This window comes from Ictidomys tridecemlineatus, chromosome 6 (genome assembly GCF_052094955.1).
Source record: "Ictidomys tridecemlineatus isolate mIctTri1 chromosome 6, mIctTri1.hap1, whole genome shotgun sequence".
Taxonomy (NCBI): Eukaryota; Metazoa; Chordata; class Mammalia; order Rodentia; family Sciuridae; genus Ictidomys; species Ictidomys tridecemlineatus.
This window is the reverse complement of record NC_135482.1, coordinates 155,490,313-155,503,644: the sequence shown is the minus strand read 5'-3', so window position 1 is coordinate 155,503,644 and position 13,332 is coordinate 155,490,313. Positions and strand designations below refer to the sequence as shown.

The 13,332-nt window shown below is 34.2% G+C and overlaps 1 long non-coding RNA gene and 1 pseudogene across 2 annotated transcripts in view; one reads left to right on the top strand and one right to left on the bottom strand.

Moving 5' to 3' along the window:
* Positions 1-13,332, bottom strand: part of LOC144365062 (uncharacterized) — a 162,997-nt gene that overhangs the window by 102,891 nt on the left and 46,774 nt on the right. The window lies entirely within an intron of this gene.
* On the top strand, positions 2,224-3,113 carry LOC101972897 (F-actin-capping protein subunit alpha-1 pseudogene; annotated as a pseudogene).

Below are 13,332 nucleotides of genomic sequence, written 5' to 3'. Positions count from 1 at the left end.
AGTACTCCTATAGCACAAGAAATAAAATCAAGAATCAATAAATGAATGGATTCAAACTAAAAAACTGCTTCAGAAAAAAAAAATCAGTGAGGTGAATAGAGAGCCTACATCCTGGGAGCAATTTTGAAAGTGTAAATTACAGGAATGGAAATAAGTTTATGGAGGAAAAAGTTTTGCCATCTCTGAAAGTAGACAGAAAAATGCAATATTCAAAGAGAAACTCTAGCAGGTTAAATAAATAAATCCCGACTATCACATAAGAGAAATTTGAGAACATCAAAAACAGAAAATATCGTAAAACAATGCAGAGAGAGAGAGGAAAGATTAACTGTAAAGACTTTTAGATAAAAGGTCCATCTCTCATAAACAGCAATTCAAAGGTGAGAAAATATCTTTAATGCACTAAAAGATAACTAAAAAAAACCTAATGTCAGGCCTCATTAGGATATCCTTCAAAGTAATAACCAAGAAAATATCAGATGAAAAAAAGAATTGAAGCAACGGATTCTAATGGATAGTAATAATATATTTGAAGCAAAAATAATCAGAGGAAAAAAAAGTAGAGGAACCAGAAAAGAATGATTAATGTGTGTACACATATCTACAAGTACACGTTTATAGTGTAAATTATAGTAATGTCTAATTTATAAAGTAAAAATGATGAAATTAAAATATCACTTAAAACCTGAATAAAAATCAAGGAAGAAGGATCAACATGAAAGTATTCTTTATTTCAAGAGAATACAAGCAATTAATTTCATTCCTTTTCAGTACAAAAATGTTAAATTCCTTTGCTATTATAATCTCAGAAAAGGACATTTGCCTTTTAAATCAGTAAATGAGGAAAAATTAAATTACTTAACATGTATACAAAAGGTCAGCCAGAAGTGGAGGAAGCATATAGGAAAGAAATAAAAGAAGAAAGAGAGCAGAAACAGAAACAGGAAGACTAGAGAAGGTGAACTTCAAAAAACATAAACTTAAAATTCAAAATAAATATCACATATTAGTTGAATATATTTTTTGCAATAATATAAGAAGATAAAATTATCAGGTAAAGACAAAAGATTATTAGAGTAGATAAAAAATTATTTCTACAATATTTACAATAGATATTGATAAAGTTTATAAAGATATGAAAAGTGACTATGATGAGGGTTATTTAAAATTTTAACAGACCACACCAAGGCACATTGTTATGAAAATGCTTAACATACAGAATAAAGATAGAATTTTAGAGGCTTCCAGAGAAAAGCAACCAGTCACATTTAGACAGAAACCAATCCAAATCTCAGCTGATTTCTCAACTCAAACCCTCAAAGCTAGGACGTCTTGGACAGCCAAGAATAGTAGGGGATAGGAAAGGTAGCAGAATACAACAATTACTAATAGGGCATTATGTAAAATTGTGTATGTGTAACCGACGTGATTCTGCAATCTGCATTTGGGGTAAAATTGGAAGTTCATAACCCACTTCAATCTAATGAATGAAATATGATATGTCAAGAGCTTTGTAATGTTGTGAACAACCAATAAAAAAAAAGAATACTATACCCAGTAAAATTAAGCTTCAGAATTGACAATGAAATAAAAATCTACAGTGATAAACAAAGTTAAAAAGAATCCATAACTAGAAATCCTGTACTACAAAACATACTCAATATTTTATGAAGAAATTAAAAATAAAAGTGAAAACAAACAAAAGGAGGAGCTACACTAGAATAATCAATCAATGGGAAAACTAATTCAAACTAAAAACCAGAAACAAACCAAAATTACAAGGAATAAAAATCGTTTCTCAATAATAACATTGACTATAAATGGCTTAATATCATCAATCAAAAGGTATGGACTGACAAATGGGATTAAAAAACAAGACCCAACAATATGCTGTCTCACTTCATAGGCAAAGACACCCAAAGACTGAAGGTAAAAGGATGGGAAAAAACATATCATTCATATGGACCTAGTAAACAAGCAGAGTTTCTCTTGTCATATCAGATAAAGTGGACTTCAAGGCAGAGTTAATCAGAAGGGACAAAGAAGGACATTTCATACTACTTAGGGAATTATACGTCAACAAAATGGAACAATCATAAACATTTATGCCCCCAAACAGTGGGGTATTCCATACATAAAACAAACCCTTATCCATTTCAAGAATGGAATAAACTACAGGGCCTGCCTCACACCTGCGACCAGGCTGGGCCAGAGCAACTCAAGATGGCCAACTTCAAGGATCAGGTGTCAGATGAGGAGAAGGTACGCATAGCTGCTAAATTCATCACTCATGCACCCCTAAGGGAGTTTAATAAAGTATTCAATGATGTCAGGCTACTACCTAACAATGACAATCTCCTCATGGAAGGAGAAGCACATCCATTTGCCCAATGTAACATGGACCAGTTCACACCCATGAAGATAGAAGGATACGAAGACCAGGTCTTAATTATAGATGATTTTAATAAACTCAGCTATTTAAAAAAATTTAATAAACTCAGCTGATTTTAAAAATCAGCTATTACCCATGGTAACCTGGGTAATAGCTGATTTTTAGTTCCAAGAAACAAAAATCTCCGTTAAGTTTGATCACTTACAGAAAGAAGCAAGCAACACTCAACCAGAAAAAGTAGATGGAGATTTGAAGTCTTGGATAGAATCCTGTGACAATGTGAAAGATCATTACTCCAATGGCTTCTGTTTATGCTAAAACTATAGATGGGCAACAGACTATTATTGCATGTATTGAAAGCCACCAGTTTCAGCCTAAAAACTACTGGAATGGTCATTGGAGATCAGAGTGGAAGTTCACTGTTACATTACCTACAGATGGTTGGAGTGTTCAAGATTCAGGTTCACTATTGAAGATGGCAATGTTCAGTTGGTTAGTCATAAAAATGTATAAGATTTAGTAATTGTTTTGAATGAAGTCCAAACTGCCAAGGAGTTTATTAAAATCATGGAGAGTGCAGAAAATAAATATCAGGCTGCAATTAGTGAAAACTACCAAACAATGTCAGACATCACATTCAAGGCTTCCAGTTACCCACACCCAAATTGACTGGAACAAGATACTCAACTACAAGATTGGCAAAAAAATGCAGACTACTTAAAGACTGACTGTAAGATCCTTCCATATATAGAAAGATAAGGATTCAACATGTGGTCATATGATAAATAAGTGATTTATAAACAAGAGTGATATTTTGCTAGGGCTTTCAAAGTTAACAGATTTTTTTAGTCTCATGAAATACTATTGAACCTATAGCATTGACTTCATCTTTTGTTTGTTTGTTTTCTGTCTTGTATTTTTTTTGTTATCACTATATCTACTTGTAAATCTTTTTTTAAATTTTGTTAATTCTGCTACACTTAGTGTTGAAGAGAGATATATCTATTCTGGAGTCATTTTACTTTTTTAAAAATTTTCCTAGCCATGAAATCCTGTTACTGATTTAGACAGATAATATGCTCAGCGTTTTTCCCCTGTGCTCCAAAGCACTTCTGTATTTCAGTGCTTTTGACTGATCCACCAACAGCCAAGGAGGCTATGCTACAACTCGTAGTTAAATGGAAGACATTCTCCCTCTGACAACTTGATCTTCATTTATAGCATCTCGTAACTATACTTTTCAAAAGTTTGGATTGAGGCTTTTCAGGTCCATTTTGAGGGGAAAAGGAAGTTTTCTGGAAATTCCATGACAGCCAGCTTCTTTAGGGGGACCCATTTTTAAATCCAAAGACTTGAACCACATTCCTCACACGTGGAACATGTTTGCTTTCTTCGTTCCCTCATTGTCTTTTTCCCATTTAGTACCATTGTAGTTATAGACATCTGCATTTTTACAAGAGTTTTATCCATCTATTATTTTTTTAAATATCCAAGAACTGCAGACATACTGTGGATGTAGTAGAGTATAAAACTTGAGAAATGCAGATACTGAAGGAATAATAGGTATCTCGCACTTTAACACTTTGTGGCAGGATTGTACTCTAAGCAAATGAATCAAACAACTCTATAAATCACAAAAACCTAAGATGAACCAAAGTGAAAATATAACTTCCAGGCAGTATCTTTCTACTGTAACCTGTTATTTAAGGAAATACTAGTGTTTTCTTCTAAATAGGATGTAAAATTTGTTAAAACTTGTCCCAAATTATTCTTCATCTTTCCTATCTGCCAAGAAATCAAGTGTAACTGTGATATAGCAATCCTTCCCAGGTATATTGGCAGGTATGTGTGTAATCTCAGAATACACAGGTGACATCGATATGATAGGACAACTGTAGCAGTGGATTCATTTACATTGTTTAAACTTTTATGACCAGGCATTAAGGGGAGGTCAGTTAAAAAAAAAAAAAAAAGTAGTGTCTTCCTACCTCTCTCCAAATACATGTCGAACAATAGGGATGTTTGTGCTTCAGCTTTGTTTTTGCTGAGTAATACAGTCAAGTAAGAGTTTGTTTCCAAGTGAATGCTGTGTAAGCATTTTTGCTTATTTAAAAACAGATTATAATACTGGGTGAATTTAACACACCTCTCTCATCACTAAATAAAGAAGCTATAGAACTAAAACATACAATTAATAATTTAGACTTATTTAGACAGATAGAATATTTCACCCATGAATATACTTTTTCTAAGCTTCACACAGATCCTCTCTAAAATAGATCATATCTTAGTCCACAAAGCAAACTCTTAGGAAATACAAAAAATAAATAGAGGTAATACCATGCATTCTATCAGAACATTGTTGAATAAAATTAGAAATTAATAACAAAATAAAAAATAAAAGCTAATCTAGTACCTAGAGACTAAATAATATGATATTGAATGATCAATGGATAACTGAAGAAATCAGGGATGAAATGAAAAAATACTTAGAGGTAAATAAGAAGAGCAGTGCAACATATCAAAATCTCTGTAGCAGTTTGAAGGAGGGTCTAAGAAGAAAGATCATTGCATTGAGTACATTCTTTAAAAGAATAAAGTCTCCAGATAAGTAAACTAACATTGTACCTCAAAGCCCTAGAAAATGGAGAACAAATTAACACCAAAAGCAGTACAAGACAGAATTAAAATCAGAGCTGAAATCAATGAAAGTACAGCAAAAAAAATTCAAAACTTCAATGAATCAAAATGTTGTTTTATTTTAAAAGTAAATAGGGTTGGGGATGTGGCTCAAACAATAACGTGCTTGCCTGGCATGCACGGGGCGCTGGGTTCAATCCTCAGCACCACATAGAAATAAAATAAAGATGTTATGTCCACCAAAAACTGAAAAATAAATATTAAAAAGAAATTCTCTCTCTCTTTCTTCTCTCTCTCTCTTTTAAAAAATAATAAATAAATAAATAAATAAATAAAGTTGATAAACCCTTAGCCAAGCCTATGGGAAAAAAAAAGAAAAGAACTCAAACTTCTAAAATTTGTGATGAAAACAGGTATATCACCATGGACTCAGACAATACAGACAGTAATTAGAAAGTACTTTGAAAAATCTATCGTCCAAAAGAATAGAAAATCATGAAGACATCAACACATTTCTAAAGATATATAACCTACCCAAATTAAATCAGGATGACATGGAAATTTTAAACAAATCAATTTCAAGCAATGCAATTGAAGATGCCACTAAACCCACAAAAAAGGAAAAGCCCAGAACTGGATGGATTCTCGGCCAAGTTCTATCAGACCTTCAAAGAAGAACTAACATCTATACTTATCAAATTATTCCATGAAATAGAAAAGTAGCTAACGTTTCCAAACTTACTCTATGAAGCTATTCTAACCCCGATGCCAAAACCAGACAAAGACCCATCAAGGAAACAAAACTTCAGATCAATATATCTAATGAACATAGATGCAAAAATTCTTAATAAAATACTGGCAAACTGCACACAAAAACATTTTTAAAAGATAGGGCACCATGATCAAGTGGGGTTTATCCTAGGGATGGAAGTTTGGTTCAATATACAGAAATCAATAAATGTAATTTATCACATAAATATACTTAAGACAAGAATCACATGATTATCTCAATAGATAAGAAAAAGCATTTGACAAAATACAGCATGCATTCATGCTCAAAACACTAGGAAAACTAGGGACAGTAGGAACATACCTCAACATTGTAAAAGATACATATGCTGTTAAACCCAAGGCCAAAATCATTCTAAATGGAGAAAAATTGAAAGCATTCCTTTTAAAAACTAGAACAAGAAAAGGATGCCCTCTTTTACCACTTCTATTCAACATGGTCCTTGAAAACCTAGCCAGAGCAACTAAACAGAAAAAAAAGTTAAGATGCTACAAATAACAAAAGAAGAATTCAAACCACCCCTGTTTGCCAACAACATTATTCTATATTTAGGATATCTTCACCCCCACCAAAAAAAAAAAAACCACCAGAAAAATTCTAGAACTCATAAATTAAGTCAGAAAAGTAGCAAGAGATAAAATTAACACCCATAAATCAATTGCATTCCTATACATCAGTGATGAATCAACTGAAAGATAAATCAGGAAATCTATCCCATTCACAATAGCCTCAAACCAAAAAATAAAATACTTGGAAATCAATCTAACAAAAGAGGTGAAAGACCTCTAAAGTGAAAACTATAGGAGACTAAAGATAAAGAAGTTGAAGAAGACCTTAGAAAATGGAAAGATCTCCTATGTTCTTGGATAAGCAGAATTAATATAGTCAAAATGGCCATATTCCCAAAAGCACTATACAGATTTAATACAATTATTATTAAAATTGCAGTGATGTTCTTCATAGAAATAGTAAATATGTCATAAAATTCATTTGTAAAAATAAGAGACCCAGAATAGCCAAAGCAATTGTTAGCAAGAAAAGTGAAGTAGGAGGCATCACAATACCAGACCTTAAATCATACTACAGAGCACAGTAACAAAAACATATGGTATTGCCACAAAAATAGACATGAAAACTAATGGAACAGAATAGACACAGAGATATACCTACATAAATACAGTTATCTCATACTAGACAAAGAAAAGAAAGCCTCTTTAACAAATGTTGCTGGGGAAACTGGAAATCCATATGTGATGTAATGAAATTGAACCCCTCTCACACTGCACAAAACTCAACACAAAGTAGATCAAGGACATAGGCATTAGACCAGAGAGCCTTCACCTACTAGAAGAAAAAGCAGGCCCAACTCTCCATCATGTTAGCTTAGGAACAAACTTCCTTAACAAGATTCTAAAGCACAAGAAGTAAAATCAAGAATCAGTTTCGGGGAGAGTAGGGGCTGGGATTGTGGCTCAGCAGTGGAGTACTCTCCTAGCACATGTGGGGCCCTCAGCACTATATAAAAATAAATAAATAAAATAAAGGTATTGTGTCCAACTACAAGTAAAAAATAAATAAATAAAAATCAATTGTGATGGTATCAAACCAAAATGTTTCTTCACAGCAGAGAAAAGAATCAAGAACATGAAGAGATAGCCTACAGAATGGAAGACAATCTTTGCCACTTGCACTTCAGGCAGAGCATTAATCTCTAGGGTATACAAAGAACTAAAAAACCACATCATAATAATAACAACAACCACCACCACCACCCAGTCAATTAATGTGCAAAGAAACTGCACAGGCACTTCACAGAAGAAACACAAATGGTCAAAAGAAAAAATACTCAACATTTCTAGCAACTAGAGAAATGCAAATTAAAACTACATTGAGATTCCATCTCACTCCAGTCAGAATGGTAGTTATCAAGAATACAAGCAACAATAAATGTTGGCGAGGATGTGGGGGGAAAGTTTTACTCATACTTCACTAGTAAAACAACAAATTGCTGCAACCACTCTGGAAATCAATATGGAGATTCCTTAGAAAATTTGAATTAGCACCATCATTTGACCCAGTTATCTCACTCCTTGGTCTATACCCAAAGAACTTAAAATCACCATACTACAGTGATGCAGCCACATCAATGTTTATGGCAGCTCAATTCACAATAGCTAAGTTATGGAACCAAACTAGGTATGCTTCAACAAATGAATGTATAAAGAAACTGTGGTGTATTTACACAATGGAATATTACCCAGACTTAAAAAAAGAATTAAATTATGGCATTTCTTGGTAAAAGCATGGAACTGGAGACTATCATGCTTAGTGAAATAAGCCAATCCTGAAAAACCAAAGGCTGAATGTTCTTTCTGATATATGGATGTGGACATGCATTGTTGGGGGAGACAGAAGTTCATTGGAATACACAAAGGTAAAGGAAGGCAAAGGAAAAAATGGGAATAGGAAAGATAGTAAAATAAATCAGACATAACTTACCTATGTTCATATATGAATACACAACCAGTGAAAATTCATATCATGTATAACCACAAGAATGGGATCCTCATAAGAATAAGTTATACTCCATGTATGTATAATATATCAAAATACACTCTACTGTCATGTATATCTAAAAAGAATATAAATTGAAAAATTAAAAATTAAAAGATAATATTCTTTACTATCACCAAATAATTAGCTTTAAAGCTATATTCCACCACTCTGGGAATGTAGAGAATGAGATTAAGTTCTGCCATTTATGCTTCTATAGCACTCTGTACCTTTTCTCCATAGCTGTTATCAATCTTTCCCTTAGTGTTATTTATGTGAGTAATTGATTGTCTCTTTACTGGTTATGAATTTCTTAGGAATAGCACTGTTTGATGGCAGATATCCGTACATAATTTTAGACTGAATAATATATATATGTGCATAAAAGTTATAGTACCTTTATCAGTAATCCCTTGGTATCCATGGGACATTATTGGTCCCAGGACACCATACCACCACCCAAATCCCTTCTATAAGGTAGCTTAATATTTTCATATAGTAAATGTACATCCTCCTGTGTATTTCAGATCATCTCTAAATTACTTATAATACCTAATAAGTGTAAAAGCTATGTAAATAGTTGATATACTTTATTAATTAGGAAATAATGATGAGGAAAAAGTCTGTAAGTGATCAGTAGAGACATAGGATATTTTTCCTTCAATATTGCGAATCCAAGATTAGAGAATTGGTAAAAAAAAAACATAGATATGAAGGGTCAATTGTCACTTATAATAGTATCACCCGTTAGTACTTGATTCAGAGACTGGCCTATAATAAGCAGTTCTCATCCTCAGGCAGAAGGTCCACTCATTGCCTTGAAGAGCCTAATGGTACTGATGAGTTCCTCACATCATCAGCACAGCATTTAGTTAGCATCCTTTTGAGTCTGATTTTAAGCCAGACATTGGTTCCTACATGTCAAGAATTGATCAATTCAGGCAGAACAACACAGGGAAACAAGCATGAGGCGTGCATAAAATATAAAAGAAACATTACACCAACAAAAAAAGTTAATGAAATAGAGAAAATTACATGTACACACTTAGAAAAGCATTTAGGATGGGCACTAGCGGTGGAAATTGTATCAGCTACCATTTGCAAAACTAATCAGCCTCACACAGTAGATTTCATCTAATGTATGTTTTCCTCATAATTAATTTAAAATTATAGTAGTTAACTCTAACCTATAAGAAAAAGTAAAATGAGAACCAAAATTCCCAGACTCTTATGTAACAATAAATATAACCTTTAAAAATATACTGTGCCAACAAAGTGCAGTTTATCCACATAGATTACTAGGATGTAAAGCAGCTGTGCCCTGAAGTTTTGACTAGAGGTAAAGAAGCAGAATGCTATATTTTCAACTAGTTTTGTGGGCTTGAGAATATTAATAATGAGAAGCTTATCTAATCCAAGAGCTACATTTTCCTGAGTTTTTTTCTTCATTCCCTGCTTCAGTCTTTCAGAATTTGTGACATTTAAAAAATACATTGTAGGTCCTATTTCTGAAAGTTGACACAATCTGCAATATGATTTCCAGATTTTCTCATAATTAAAACAGCATGTGATGTGTTTTTAGGTGCTCCATGATTGCATCAGAGCTGACTTGCTACAAAGACCACTCTGCCCCAGGTGACAAAACTGCCCGGTTCCTTCCCTTAGTGGTGTGTGTGTGTGTATGTGTGTGTTACCTCCCCCATATTCTCTCCCACCTAACTACATCCCAAACAAGAACAAGCTATGTCTATATTTTTTTCCAGTTAGCACAAATCTACTTTCTTTTGTGGAGAAAATATAGACTTCTAAGGGATGATAGGTACCATATCCTTCAGTATTCACTGTGCCCAACTACTGTCAGCCTTGATACTTGAGATCTAACTTAATCTAATGAAAATTTATACAGAAGTTTCAGAGATTGCTAAAGCTAAACAAAAGAGGCATTGTTATGAGGTCAAGTCCTGGATACATATTCCTTCTTGTTCTTCAGAACAAAGTTAATAAGATTTATTGGGGCACTTTGGAATGCCAACTTGGGAAACAACCATAGGGATATTTTAGTGGTGTCATCTGTATTTATCCTTTGATATATTTTTTAAAAGTGTTTTGTAATAACAATTATTGAGTGTCATTTTGTGCCAGGCATTTTGCACACACACACACACAGAGCAGTTTAGAAGATTGTGTTATAGTTAGGCTTTTGAGATATGCATTTATTATTCCATGACCTAGTATTAGCACCTTGTGTATTTATAGACATGCATGGGAAATGTGTGATTAAATTAGTCATTATGGCTACAACACTGTAAAACTCAAGAGAGGTCCTCAGTGAAAGAACTTTCTACTTAAGATTAATTCAAGAAGCCACATCTTAAATAATCACGAATCTTGCTTCATTATAGTAATTCATTTGAACCTAGTTTGAGCACATATTATCTGTTAGGTATCATGCTAGGCATTGTACCCAAAAATGACCAAAAAAAAAAGTCCCTTATCTAAAGGAATACAGACTCTAGCTGGGGAGATAGGCAGCAGGCAGTGATAGCTAGGATAGTAAATGCTCTGATGGAGGAAGGAATGATGAAGGAAGGAATGAAGTGGTCCTGGGGCCAAAGCAGCCTTCTTAGAGAAGGCAGTGATTGAGTCTTGTTGGGTAAATGGGAGTTAGTAGACAAAGAGGCAAGGAAAGAATATTCTCAGTGGAAAAGAATCACATATACAGGCACCAAGGTATGGGTCCACAGGGTATGCCTCAGTTTTAAAAAGCAACCTGTGGAAAGCCTTCTAGGAAATCTGTCACATGAACTGACCAGCTGCTGACATCACAACATGTCTGGGATACAGCTATGGTGGATGATAGGGCAATTCATACTGGCTCATGAGAGCCAGTTGTGCACGTTCTAATTCAGTGTTTCTGTTGGTAGCTTGAAATCTATTATAGTGGTAATATTTATACAATAGAAATCAGCAAATATGTAGTACAAATCAGAGAGTGAGTGTGTGTGTGTGTGTGTGTGTGTGTGTGTGCGCGCGCACGCCTACACGTGCATGTGTAGGGCAGGAGGTTTCTGGCCAGCAGATTGTTACTCATCACTGGGGACCTCACTTCTTGCCCTTTCTCCTCCAAGTCAATCTGAGTTTCTAAAGAATTTCCTACAGTTTTAGCAGTAGGTGAATAAAAGTAAAAGACCCATATTAACACTGTGTAAGTTCTTGTCTTCTTTTGCCCCTCTAGTTTCAGACTAAAGGAGATCTAAAGGAGTGAATAAGATGCCTTAGCCTATGAAATGTGTTCAGGTGATGTTGGGTGGCAGATGCATTCCCTCTGAATCATCTTGGATAATTTACAGGTAATCTTCCCTTTATGTCCCAAATGTGGATCTATTCAAAAATTATCATAAACAGTTAGTTATCTGAACCCTAATCCACTAATCAGGAAAAAAAATCAGTGCCAAAGTGTGTGCATTAAACTATGACCTCATCCCTATGTCTTGCCTAGTTAGCCCTTCCTTCTGTCCAGGAAACAGTAAAATTGCCATGAACCCTAGCAGAGAGCCAGCTTCTTCATTTCCCTCATGTAAGATTTTAGAACATCTCACCTCTACTGGAAATTCATAAATAGAACTGTCTCTGTATAAATAATTTTATTCACTGTATAAATAATACACTGTATAAATAATTTAATACTCTGTATAAATAATTTTATACACTTCACTCCTTCCTCCGTCAGAGCATTTACTATCCTAGCTATCACTGCCTGCCTCCTATGTCCCCAGCATTCTGGATTGTCCAGGTAACTATTCTCTATCCCCCCACACTCCCTCATACTGCTTTGCACTTGCCCCTACACTGCCTGACTCTTTTAGGTTTCACAAAACTCTTATACCAGTTGATATTGCTATTGCTCCTAAAAATATTAAAATGTCAATATTTCATAAGCAGAGATTATTACTTCTGGTCAATTTGCCCAAGTAATTTAGGAAGGGCTGAGTCTTCTCTAAAATTATACAAAGCTAGGTTATTGTGTCTAAAGAATAAGGCAAAGCCTGAGGTCAGGGGAGTGGAGGAAAGGAGGGTCAGTGCCAAGACATACATGCTTCTCCAACCTGCTCAGTAATCTTGAGTCCATTCCTTGAAATGTTTGAAGGTGACTATATTTGGTTTTGCCCTTTCCTCTTTGATTCTTCTTTGTAATTGTTCTTTTGAGGGAAATTTTATTATCTTTTATGAGGCACTGGAGTTTGAAGTTCTTTGATGAAGATTTAACCCAACATCTTCACCCAAAACTCTGGGAAAGCCTCATTTTTAGAAAGCTATAAACTTTGTCAAGAGATAGGAAAAGTCCTATCATTTCCAAGAGGATATAAATGTCATTGTAGAATATCTCCAACATAATGATTAGTCAGATGCCTAAATTCAAAACCTGTGGAATGTAAGAATTAAACCATTTTTTAAATATTGTTTAGTTGTCAATGGATCTTTATTTTATTTATTTATATGTGGTGCTGAGAATTGAACCCAGTGCCTCACACATGCTAGGCAAGCGCTTTACCACTAAACCAAAACTCCAGCCCCTTAAACCATTTTCTTAAAAAATAAATCATAACCCACTTCATAACCCACTTCAATCTAATGAAATATGATATGTCAAGAGCTTTGTAATGTTGTGAACAACCAATAAAAAAAATCCATATACTGCTATTTAGGATAAACTTGCATGGGTTTGTATGTAAACTATGTAAGCAACATAACACTGAATGATTGAATTTTCTTCCACAGTCACCCACTTAACATTGTTCACTTCCTTGGGGATTGGGGATGATCGGGCAGCTTCTAGGAAGGTTCTCAGCTCCAGGACAAGGCAGTAGTTGACTAAGAGCTAAAAGGATTGCTCAGAGATGGTGAGAGTATTCATACTAAGATGAAGAATAAGTGTAGTTTAATCATTCATTCATTT